General features: G+C 51.6%; 1 protein-coding gene across 2 annotated transcripts in view; it reads left to right on the top strand.

Annotated features, from left to right (window-relative positions):
• Nucleotides 1-836: 836 nt before the first annotated feature.
• The window catches only part of ZBED4 (zinc finger BED-type containing 4), a 34,455-nt gene continuing 23,070 nt past the window's right edge, over nucleotides 837-12,221 (top strand). The window contains exons 1-2 of one of the 2 annotated variants that reach the window (XM_027594667.2): nucleotides 837-967; nucleotides 3,002-3,078. The gene's annotated coding sequence lies outside the window, so the exon portion shown is untranslated. The remainder of the gene's footprint in view (nucleotides 968-3,001; nucleotides 3,079-12,221) is intronic. The other variant, XM_027594666.2, reaches the window with a different exon arrangement.

The following is a 12,221-nucleotide window of genomic DNA, read 5'->3' as shown; positions in this document are numbered from 1 at the left end:
TTAAGTTTTTAATCCCTGTGGTCCAGTGAACGAGGCCGCGCATGGAAGCACCTTATCTTCTTAGACTTAAGGGCTTAAATGCACCCAGCACGAAGCCGCAGCAGCCCTCGGAGCCCAGGTGCACGAAGGAAGACACTCGCGCTGCTTCTGGGTAAGCCCGGCTCCGGGCGCTGCGCGTCCCGCGGCCGTGGGCGCCGGGAGCCCCGCAGGCAGTTCGGCCCCGCGCCCGCAGCAGGTGGGCTCCCCGCCGCGTGGCTCCGGGGACCCGCGGCCGGGCGGACTGGGCACCGGGCAAGCGCGAGCGGGACGCCGCCAACGGCCGGGCCAGGGGCACCGCAGCTACCGCGCGCCCAGCCACCGCCCCCAGACCCTCCAGCTGCCCACCCGCGAGCAGACCCGGGCTTTGCGGGGGAAGGGGGACGGGGGCCGGCGCGCCTGGACTGCGCCTGCGCGGTCGGCCCAGCCGAGGCCGGGGCCGGGACCGGGCCGGCCCGCGGAGATTGCGCCTGCGCGGCCGGCCTGGCCGGGCCGGGGGGAAAAGGCCGGCGTGCGGAATCTGCACCTCAGAGGCCGGTCCGCACCAGCCCGGGGGCGGGGCCCACGCGCGGGGACTGCGCCTGCGCGGTCGGACCGGCCCGGCAGCGGGGCCGCGCCTGCGTAGCCGGCCCGACCCAGCCCAGGGACAGAGACCGCGCCTGCGCGGTCGGCCCGGGCTCGCCCCGTCAGCGGCGCCTGGGTCCCTGGTGCCGCCCGCCCAGCCGGCCCCGCCCCCGGCCCCGCCCCGCGCCGCGCGGGGCCCTGGGAGGGGCGCAGCGTCCGGCGGCGTCGCGGGCGGCGGGCGGCGGCGGCGGCGGGAGGGGCCGGCGGGGGCAGACAAAGCCGCGGCTAATGAATGGGAGCGCCCGCCCGCGCCGGCCGTCGTCCGCAGGCGGGCGGGAGCCGCGCCGCCCCGAGCCCCGTGCCCGCGGTGAGTGCACGGCGGGCGGCCGGGGCGGGCTTTGCCTCGGCCGCGAGCTCGCGCCCCGGGCCCGGCCGTCCTGGAGCGCCGTCGGGGGTCGGGGTCGGGGCCGGGGGAGCCGGGGGCCGGGGGGCGGGGCGAGGCGGGGTCGGGCGGCGGGGCCGGGAGGGTGCGGTGGGGTGGGGTGGGGTGGCCGGGGTCGCCGCGACATTGTGTGCGCCGGGCTGGGGGCGGCTTCGAGGGCGCGGCCTCCCGTGGCCTGGACCCCGCCCCGGCCTCCCGACTCGGCCGCGGGGCCCGTAGCGCCTGGGCCGGCCCGGACCCCAGGACCCCCGGCCCGCGCCCCCGCCCCCGGGCCCCCCGGCTGACAGCTGGCGCGCGGCGGGGCCGGGCAGGTCGCGCCCGAGAAGCGTTTTCCGGACGGCAGCATTCTGTTGACAAAACACCTCAAGTGGGGGAAAGTTGGTGCGGCCCGCCGCCCCTCGCCTCCGCGGGCCGGGGGGGTCGGCTGCGGGGGGGGGCCGGGCCGGGCTGCTGTGCTGGGGGGCCTGGGCGGCCGGGCCGGAGGTCAGGGGCTGGGGGGCCAGGCCGGGGTGCTGGGGCTCCTCGAGTCTCCTCCAAGCACTTTGTCCGCCGCCGCTACGGCGAGGTGCCTTAGAAATTGCTTTTAGGGTTGTTTTCTAGATGTATTTCGTCTTCGGTGGTATTTCCAGGAAGAGACAGCCAACGGCGTCAGTTAAATGTCTCAGGAAGCACATGCTCGTGAGCGCGTTAGTTGTCTCTGTGTCGGGGTGCCACCGTTCAGGTTTCATGGATAAGATGTGAATCAAGTTGCAAAGTGTAATTGCACATGCTTTTCAATCGTAGTTGTTTTTCTAGACCCAAACTCGGTCATCTGCGTGTCTTCTTATGCCCTTTTTCTGCGAGCCGCAACCCCCCCCCTTGCTGGAGGGCATCCCGGCCCCCCTGCGGCCCCTGTGCTTTCTCGGGTGTGGGGGTGACCCTCCGTGCACACGTGCACCTCTCTGGAAGCAAGTTTCCGCCGGGCGGGGCCATCAGGAGCAGCTTCTGCTGGCATTCTCTTTGTAAAGAAAAAAAAGGGAAGTTATTTGTTTTGAAGTTAACTCTGACTAGATCAAGTGCATAGTTTTTACAAAATCCCCTTCAGGGGCGCCTGGGTGGCTCAGATGGTTAAGCGTCTGCCTTCAGCTCAGGTCATGGTCTCGGGGTGCTGGGATTGAGCCCCACCAGCCGCACATCGGGCTCCCTGCTTCTCCCTCTGCCTCCCCCCTGCTTGTGCTCACACTCTCACTCTCAAATAAATAAATAAAATCTTCTAAAAAATCCACTTCAGACTTTAATGATAGGTTTCATATCGAGGGCATCCTTTGTGACTTTTTATATAGAAATATTAATACTTGTTTTGTCTATATCATGGTGATAAAATTAGGAGACTTGAAAGGATTTAGTTGGAGTCTTTAAAAAAGTACTATGAATAAGCCAAATTTCACTTGGTCACTAAACAAAGCTACCTTTTGAGAGGAAAGCTCTCACAGGAGTTGGACTCGACTCTGAGGGCTTCCTGTGGGACGTTGGTGCAGGGACACACAGCTCCCCAAACCCTTACACAGGTCATCTCCCTGTCATGCTTTATGTTTTCTGAGTACAAGGTCTAGCACAAGGTAAGACATATTCTGTGAATCCAGAACGTCTCAAAGGACAGAGTCAATCCCCTATGTTGGAAGAAGGCTGGGGTTCAGTCTACCTGACAGGTGATTACCTGACAGTCGCCCCCTCCCGCACACACTGTTTGCTCTGGTTCTTCCTGATATTTTGGACATGAGGACTCTGCTCTCTTCTTTAATGTCACTACGTGCAAACAAGAAGGCTTGTAAGTAAGTCACACTGTGGAAAGAATGTTCTGGCACCCTGGAGAAAGATTTAAAGTACATTATGAGGGCAGTTGGTTGAATTCTGTGTCTGTGCCGTGAAGCTGCCGTGCGGTATCACTGAGTGGATGAAATGTGTGCATCTGCATTTCAGGCCCTGTCCAGCACAGACTTTGGAGAGTGAGCAGCCCTGGGAGGTGGAGCTCTTGGAGCAGGCGGACGGTGGTCATGGTCAGTGCACGCCTTGGCTTCCCTCTGCGTTTTCAGTTTTTCTTTGCCTGGCCTCAGCTCCTTCGGTTTGTGAACTCTGGTCTGATTTCCTTCTTCGCTGGGAGGATTGCCTTTTGAGGGGAGGGAAGCAGGTGAATGATGCCGGGCATGGCGCTGACATGGCACCAGAGCCTCGGATGGCTCTCCCTCACCAGCATTCTGTTTCCTTCCGAGCTTCTCTGCACAAAACACAGAGTTTTCAGTCTGCGACTGTCGTTCTTCTAATTACTATTTGGTTTTTAAGGCACTATTTAAATCTCAGGGCTTGAGCACATAAGCTGTAGGATCCATTTTCTTATTTACGTTCTGTGTTTCAGTGACTTTAGCTACATGAAGAGTCACAGTGTGCCTCTGGCCCTGGCCGTCCTGTAGCCTCTGCAGTGTCGGGACTCCACAGATCTCTGGTCCATGCCCCTCCCAGGGGCTCACCCTCTTTATACCCCTGTCTTTCCTACCCTTCTCCCTCACCCCACTTTCCAGCACCCAGATGTTTCTTCGTTCTGAAATGGCTCAGATCACTTCCTTGTTAATTATTTGATAATGTGCTTTTGGTGGCTCAAATTCTGGAAGGCACTGCTAGGAGGAAAATAAAGCCTTTCCTTCTCGTGCTCCCTATTTCTGAGGCAGAGGGTCCTGGGAGAGGTGCTTGACTCTGTGAGGATTCTGGCCTCTTGCTCTGTACCTACCACGGTTCTGTCTGCTGCGGGCAGCGGTGGTTTTGAAAAGAAGGCCTTGCCCTCAGGGAACCTAAGCAGTGATCCTGGGGATAGACTTAAACCAAAGAAAAAGGCCCAGCGAGTGCTCCCAGGAAAAGTACAGGCAGGTGTGGACAGAGGTGATGGGCAGTTTCTGCTTGAGAAGTATGTTCGAGGAAGACCTCTTCTTAGAGGAAGTCCAGCCCTGAGGGGTCTGGGGCCATGGATGGAGGCCCCAAGGAAGAAGCATCAGTGCGGTGGAGAGGCTGACCCCTCTGCTTGAGCCCGAGTCCCGTGGGTACCTCTGGGTCCGCAGCAGCCTGTGCTCCTGCTCTGTGAAGGCCCCTCACTGCTGATGGCAGCCTGGGGCTGGGGTGGGGGACTGTCCCCTGCTGGCCCACCGCGGCACTTTCTAGGCGATGGCTCCTTGATCTGGACAGGGAGGACCTGGCCCCTTGGCTGTGTGGCCCTGCACCTGCTCTGTCCTGCTTCACTGCCCCCACAGATGTCAACCAAGAGGGACTGAGTTTTCATCCAAGGCCACTGCTAACTGATCCTCACCTTACAGTCTGCTCACTTGATTGCCTCGTGAGGGAGCAGCATCAGAAGCATTGAGCTCTTCCGGGAGAGCTCCAGTTACTCTCTTGGAGAGCCCATATTCCACGTCCTGTAAGTAAAAGGACGCTTTAAAAATTCTTGGTAGCTTCCAGCCACAGCAGCAATTTCACACCTATCCCTCGTGGGACTGCCCTGGTCCCTGTGGAAAAAGGTAAGCAGCAAGGGTGCTGGTGTTGGGTAAAGGGGACCCACAAAACGAGTGAGCAGAACCACCCAAATAGCCCTGGTCTGTGACCCAGAACATTTCAGGGACAGAACAGGGACCAGCTGACCTTAGCATGGTCTGTTTGCTTGCTTTGGAATGTGCTTTGTTTCCAAGGTAGCCTTATCACGATTTCTGACTACATCTTATGGGAAGGGCTCTGGTTCTGGGTTTCTGAAGTTTAACCCTTAGCAGCTGTCCCTGGCTCTTGGTTCTGTCCCCCATCTCTGCATAGCTGGTACTGGATTATGGTTTTTCTTTGTGTGAGCACAGTGGCTTTGAGGCATTTGATGCTCTAGCCACCCCTAGAATGTGTTAGTTATGGTTACACATGCTCAGAATATGCGAAAGGTACTCTCAGACATAGACCAGATCTGAATTTATGACCTTGGTGGGAAGACTATTGTCTCCAAGTGTGAACCAGGCAGGAGTATCCCTGTGATTCATTGAGAGCGTGTGAACCCTGAGTTGGACACAACTGTGCTTCAGTGTTTGGAAGGTTCTATTATGACATTTCTGACTTACAGAGAGTGCTTGTGAGAATGTCGCTGTGACTGCTACCTTCTGCCCATCTGGTGCTTGCCAAACTTTTCCAAAGGAAATTGCAGATATCCCAGCATGTCACCCCTAAATGTCCTTTTCTCCAAAGAAGAGGCAGAAAGGGACTCTTCTGTAGGACCCGCACACCATCATTGACCACGTGTAGGGCAGGGCCCAGGCCAGTCCCTGCTCCCATCCCCCCACTTGCCCACAGTGGTCTTTGGGAGCTGATGTCTCCAAACCAGAATTGAGTCTAGGTCATTATTGGCTGTTACGTCTCTTTAGTTTCTTTTCTTCGCAGAAAAATGCCTCCATGACATTGACCTTTGAAGAGACTAGGCCAGGGGCGCCTGGGTGGCTCAGTCATTAAGTGTCTGCCTTCGGCTCAGGTCATGACCCAGGGTGTCCTGGGATCGAGCCCCATGTTGGGCTTCCTGCTCCATGGGAAGCCTGCTTCTCCCTCTCCCACTCCCCCTGCTTGTGTTCCCTCTCTCGCTGTCTCTATCAAATAAATAAATAAAATCTTTAAAAAAAAAAAAAAAGAAGAGACTAGGCCAGTTGTCTTGCGAGTGCCCCGTGTTCTGGATCTGTTTTGCACTGTGCCGTTTAACTTGTTCCTCTGCTCCCCGTGCTCCCCGTGTGCTGTGGTCTGATGGTAAGAGGCTCAGTTGGAGGCAGGCAGCACATTTTCACCAAGGCGATGCTCTGTGCTTCCTGCCGCACCATTCTGGGGGGCTGTCCTGCGGGTACTGATGCCAGCTTCCCTTGTTCTTTATCTGTGTTCCCTCATCTGGGCGTCCTGAAACAGGAGGACAAATGCTGGACCCTCCCCTTTTGTCACTACTCATTGGGGGAGCAGTGCTCATGACATTTAGCTTCACTGTGGTAAATGCTTCCGTTCTTCCTTTTTCTTTCTTGAATATCAGTGCAGAGTAATGGATTTTTATTTATTCATTGTACTGCGGCCTATTAAAGGCTTGTGTTTGTGTTTGGATGTTCACACGGTTGTAGCTGAGCAGCTGGGTGCCCCGCTGCGCGGGCTCCTGGTCCTCCCGCGGCATCAGCGGTGTTCTGAGAGCACTGCTCTGGCCCCGTGCCCTCCCTTCCCAACCTGCCGGTTTCTGTTGCTCCCAAGTGCTGCGGTCCCTTTCCATGCAGAAAAGTGTTGGTGTGTGCATTGTGTTTGCCTATTATTGTGGCTGTAAGCACCTATCTCATGGACAGAAATAGGAAACACTTGTTTAAAACATGGTAAGTCCTGGGATCGAGCCCTGCATCGGGCTCCCTGCTTGACAGGGAACCTGCCTCTCCCTCTCTCTCAACTGTTCCCCTTGCTTGTGCTCTCTCGCTCTCTCTGTCTAATAAATAAATAAAATCTTTAAAAAAAAAATAAAACATGGTAAGTTCAAATGATATTTGAACCGCCGAACAGGGAGTCTGATGTGGGCCTTGATCCCGGGACTCCAGGATCATGAGCTGAGCTGAAGGCAATGGCTTAACCGACTGAGCCACCCAGGCGCCCAATTTCTTTGATTTTTAAAATTTATCCTTTTTTTATCCTGAAAATCTTGATTCTTAATGTCATTGGCATAGTTACTTATTTTATGCTCAAGTATACATAAAATCAGGTGTAAAATTAGTATATTGTGTTGCTACTACTAATAGGAACCCTTAGTAGAGTTTAAGGTATTTTGATGTTTGTCTGTTTCTAAGATTTTATTTTTAAGTAATTTCCACACACACTCACCGTAGGGCTTGAACTCACAACCCTAAAATCAGGAGTTGACCCTCTATGGACTGAGCCAGCCAGGCACCCCTAGGGCGCTTTTGTTTTTAAGTTCTTTTGGTTCTTAGTACATATTATGTTGAGGATGAAGTGCTGTGTTTGGAAACAAGCCTCTTGATGAATATTCTTTTGTCTGTGGTTGTGTTGCCCATCTGATATACAGTTAAGTTTTTTTGTTTCAGATTTGGAATTTTTAAATTTTATCTTTATGTTCAAAATCATTACATGGCCCAAAAGTCAAAATCATATGAAAGATATGATCAGAGATTTCACATCTCCACTCTTTATAGGCAGGCAACTGTTTTTATTTCTGTTTATCCTGCAAAAATCTTGGTTTCCTCTCTTGTCTGTCATAAAAGGTAGTAGCAAGTACTGTTTACACTGTGTGTCTCGCTTCTTTATTCACCACGTCTCTGACTGTAGCAGCCCTTCCTGATGGGTGTGGAGTGGTTTTCCAGCTCGGACTGGGGAGTGCTGTGGTGACGACTGGGGCCTGTGTTGTTTTCTGCTTGAGGAGTGCTGCCCTGGGGCCCTGGTCGTCGTCGTGGGGTTGCTGGGTCCAGGGATGTGATTGTAGGAGGTGTTTCCATGTGCCTCGCGGGCCCCGCCACGCGTATCGTCCCGTGAGTGCTTTTCACAGCCCCGTGGACAGAGGGTCTTTGCCAGTCTCACCCAGTGAGATCTAATTCTTGAAGTAGTGTTCCTTTAATATGCTTCAATTTGGATGTGAAAAGTGGAAAAATATACTTTACTAAATCGGATATGCTTGGTAGCCAGAGTGTTTGAGATCATGAAATAGACGGCTGTGTTAGTAAGTCACTGAGTGTGAGTAGCTGCCGGGCGGGAGCCGGGCCGCTCTGCCCCTGCCTTCCACATCTGAGTAGTTGGAAGGTGGTTTCTTTCACTCTTTCAATAAAAAATAACAGTAGATTCTCCAAGCCAGAACATTTCCATGCATTCTGCTTTTTCTAGCCTACGGAAAGGAACCTCTGATTAGCTACCTTTTACTCTTTGGTATTTTTGTGTTTGAAATGAAAACTAAAATAAGTTAGGAGACTTTGGTTTTGGGTGTCTCTCCTCTCCCGTCTCTTGGCTCTCATCATAATTTGGGATTGCTGTGCTTACTGTCAGAATATGATGTTACTTCCTTCATCGCGGGAGTGCCCAGCATCTGGGTAGCCCTTGGGCTGCAGAAAGCTGGGGCTGCCTCCTGTCTTGGGGGACCCAGGCTGCAAGTTGTTCCGGAAGGATTCTGTGTTACGTGTTGTCGTTGATTACCCTATTTCTGTTTGCCGGAGAATAGAGTCAGAATCGTGGTGTTGGTTCCAGATGCCATCCAGATAAATCCCCTCCTGAGTTTTGGGGCAGGTAGCAAAAACCGAATTATTCTTTACACATATGTAAAATTATCAAAACAGCCACAGTAACATAATCCTTTGGTGGTTTGAAAACCAAAGACAACATACTTCTTTTTTTCCTTTAATTTGTGCTGAAATAGTAGGAAAACATTATTTTCTCTAATAGTAAACTGCTGGATCAAATAACAGTATTTTTCCTAAACTAGCAACATCGTTGCTATTTATGATTATGAAATAATATGAGCAAATTAGTCAAGCAGTAAAGAAATACATAGAATAGAAAGCGAAAGTCTTCCATGATTATTGCAGTGAAGTTTTATATACCCTTCCAGACATGTACGTGTGTGGGTGCCCTTACACCCAGGGCAGTCCGGGCCGACCTCTTATCTGCCATGAGGGCCGCCGCGGGGGGCACTCCCTCCTGCTCAGGTGGGACAGATGCATCATGGGGGGCACTCACATGGCAGCTGCTGAGGGATGTGTAGATGATTCCCAGCTTTTAACTCTTTTATTTTTTAAAAAAGATTTTATTTATTATTTATTTTACAGAGAGAGAGTACTCACATGAGTGGGGTGAGAGGCAGGGGGGAGGGACAAGCAGACGCACACCCAGCGTGGAGCCTGACGCGGGGCTCAATCCCATGACCCTGAGATTCTGACCTGAGCCGAAGTCCAGAGTGGGCCACCTGACCCACTGAGCCACCCAGGCGCCCCTTGCCTCTTCTTGTGAAGCATTACATACATGCAGAGAAGTGCTCATCTCAGTGAATCATCACCAGTCAAGAGATGGAAAATTGCCCCTGTGCCCCCGGCCCCCCCAACCCTAAAGTTAATAATTTTCGCAGCTCGTCCCACTGTCCTTCGAATTCGGGAGCGCCCGCAGCCTGTGTTGTTTGGTGTCTGGCTCGTGGTCGCCAGTGTAGTTGCTGGGTATGATGGCAGTCGCTTCATCTTGCTGTGGGATCCCCACCGCCTGGGTCTGTCCCAGCGGGTGTCTGCCGTCGGTGGCCGGCTCCCGACCGTTAGGAGTCCTGCTGTGAGCGTCTCTGGACTCGTCCTCTGCTGCGTGTCACAGGCATCTTGTTGGCGTGAGACCCTGTGAGTGGTCATGGGGCGATACCAGTTTTACCAGGTAGCTGTACTTGTGTGTCGCAGACCGTCAGCAACATCCAGCATTATCAGGCCAGAGAGTGTGTGTGTGTGTGTGTGTGTAGCCATTTTACAAGGTGTACATGGCTGTGGCTTTAATTTATATTTCCTTGATTTTTAAGTTTCTTAATTTTAATATGGCCTGATTGCCCATCTTGCCTCGATAGTTCTGTTTTGCTCTAAATCAAGGTTAAAAGGATCTTTTTCTCTAATATATTCCGCATTGTTTTGCCTTTAGTGTGGCCATCCATGTAGTGTGGCCATCCATGTAGTGTGGCCATCCATGTGGTGTGGCCGTCCACGCGGTGTGGCCGTCCACGCGGTGTGGCCGTCCATGTGGTGTGCTTTGGGGGATGGCGTGAACTAGGAGGTGAGTGTTGTTTTCTCCACAGAGCGATTGAATTGTCCTGGCACCGCCATTTATTGAAAAGGTCCGTCTTCCTCGCTGCTCTGCAGCATCTCCAGCATAAGAAATCAGGTGTGTGCAGACGTGGTGCGGGGGTCTGTTCCAGGACTCCCCAACCTGTGTCAGTCTGTTGGCCCCTGGAACCAATACCACGGTGTCCTCAATGTAGTTTGATAAGGTGGTTTTTGTTTGTTTGTTTGTTTGTTTAAAGATTTTATTTATTTATTTGACAGAGGACAAGCAGGGGGAGCAGGAGAGGGGGAAACAGGCTCCCCGTGGAGCAGGAGCCCGACTGGGACTCGATCCCAGGACCCCGAGATCATGACCTGAGCCGAAGGCAGATGCTTAACTGAGCCACCCAGGCGCCCCTGTTTTTTTGTTTGTTTGTTTTTCAGAAAAGCTTTTTAATTTTAAAGTCTAGCACAGACACAGAAACTGGATGAAGTAAATGTACAACTTGAGGGGTTATTATAAGGTGGACGTTTTTGTGACCATCGATTTGGTCAAGAAAGAAACTTTGGCCAGCCCCAGAATCCTCCCTTGTAGCCCCTCCCTGTCCTGTGTCCGTCCCTCCCTCCTCCTGACAGAAGTAACTTCTTATCTCACCATTATGGCCGTTCCTTCCTTTTCTTCATAGTTTGATGGCTGAATTGCATACCTCCAAATAGTAGTTAAGTTTCACCTATTTATTCAGAAGATGCTGGGGGCGCCTGGGTGGCTCAGTCGTTGAGCGTCTGCCTTCAGCTCAGATCATGATCCAGGGTCCTGGGATCGAGCCCCGCACCGGGCTCCCTGCTCTGCGGGAAGCCTGCTTCTCCCTCTCCCACTCCGCCTGCTTGTGTTCCCTCTCTCGCTGTCTCTCTTGTCAAATAAATAAATAAAATCTTAAAAAAAAAAAAAGAAGATGCTGTAGCTCAACCCCCAGCTCCCATGGAAGATGGGAAGGACTCATGGAAAATATTACTCAAATTCTTGCATGTTGATAGTTTTATGTGTCCTTTGTACTTGAAAGTCAGTTTGACTGTATGTAAAATCCTCAGCTCACATTTTTTCCTTTGGATACCTTAATTATTATTCTCTTGTCTTCCAGCATAAAGCGTTGCAAATGCATGGTAATTTTACTTTGTTTCCTGTGTAAGTGACTTTGTTTTTTTTGCCTGAATAGTATTCTTTTTTACTGTTGTTAGGCGTGGATTTCTCATTCAGATGGCATGCCCTATCAATATGGAGCTCCACAAGTTTTATTTCAGGAAAGGGTTTTAAGTTTTTAGTATTCTGTTCCCTGGCTTTGTCCCCTCCATTTTTGCAGGGTGGGGAGGGGCTCTGATTGTGTGTGTGTTGGATCTTCTTTACCATCCTTTCAGTTCGCTTCTCTGGGGTCTTTTTTATTCCTTCATTTCTTTTTCATTAAAAAAATATTCCTTTCCTCTTCTGTTGCTCTTAGTAAAATCAGTTGTGGAGTCTATTTGTTCTTATGGTGCTTCTAACTTAGTCTTTGTTCTTGAAATGGTACTTTACTTTATTTCTAAGATTTTCTTAGGACCGATAACCTCATTTCAGTATTCTAGCCTGACTTAGGGTGTCCTTTTGTGTTATTTTAAAATATCTTGGGCGGCTGGCTGGCTCAGATGGTTAAGCGTCTGCGCTCAGCTCAGGTCGTGATCCTGGGGTCCCAGGATCAAGCCCCACATCGGGCTCCCAGCTCAGCGGGGAGACTGCTTCTCCCTCTCCTTCTGCCTGTCTCTCTGCCTACTTGTACTCTTTCTCTATCTCTCTGTCAAATAAGTAAATAAAATCTTTAAAAAATAATAATAATTCCTCCTTGCCATGTAACTCAGCATACTCACAGATTTGAGGGTTAGGACACAGACTTCTGAGGGGCCCATTATTCTGTCTGTTGCATTTGGTTTTATATAACACTAATTTTTTGTTTTTTAGTTTTTTTTTTAATGTAAGGAGATATGATTTAGACAACATTTTCTGGCTTTATGGTGCTTCCTTCCCTGTGGTCCTCTTGTACTGTGGAAAACGTTGGGGCCTCCTTTGTGTATCTAGTGATCTGTAGTTCTTCCTTGCTGTTTTTGTCTAGCTTTGGGGTAGAGGTGATGTGACCTCTCAGACTGAGCTGGAAATTATCCCATCCTCTTCTGTTTTCAGAGTTTGGGGCATATCGGTACTATTCCTTCTGTAAATGTTTGAAAAAATTCACAAGTGAAGCCATTTGGGCCTATGACTTTCTTGCAGGAAGATTTTTAAATCACTAATTCAATTTTGTACTTGTTATAGGTCCATTCTGGTTTTCTCATTCTTCTCGAGTCACTCTTGGTAACTTATTACTTTCTAGGAACTT

The sequence above is a fragment of the Zalophus californianus genome, chromosome 9 (assembly GCF_009762305.2).
Source record: "Zalophus californianus isolate mZalCal1 chromosome 9, mZalCal1.pri.v2, whole genome shotgun sequence".
NCBI lineage: Eukaryota > Metazoa > Chordata > Mammalia > Carnivora > Otariidae > Zalophus > Zalophus californianus.
The sequence above is the reverse complement of the archived record's forward strand: the minus strand, read 5'-3'. Positions and strand labels throughout refer to the sequence as shown.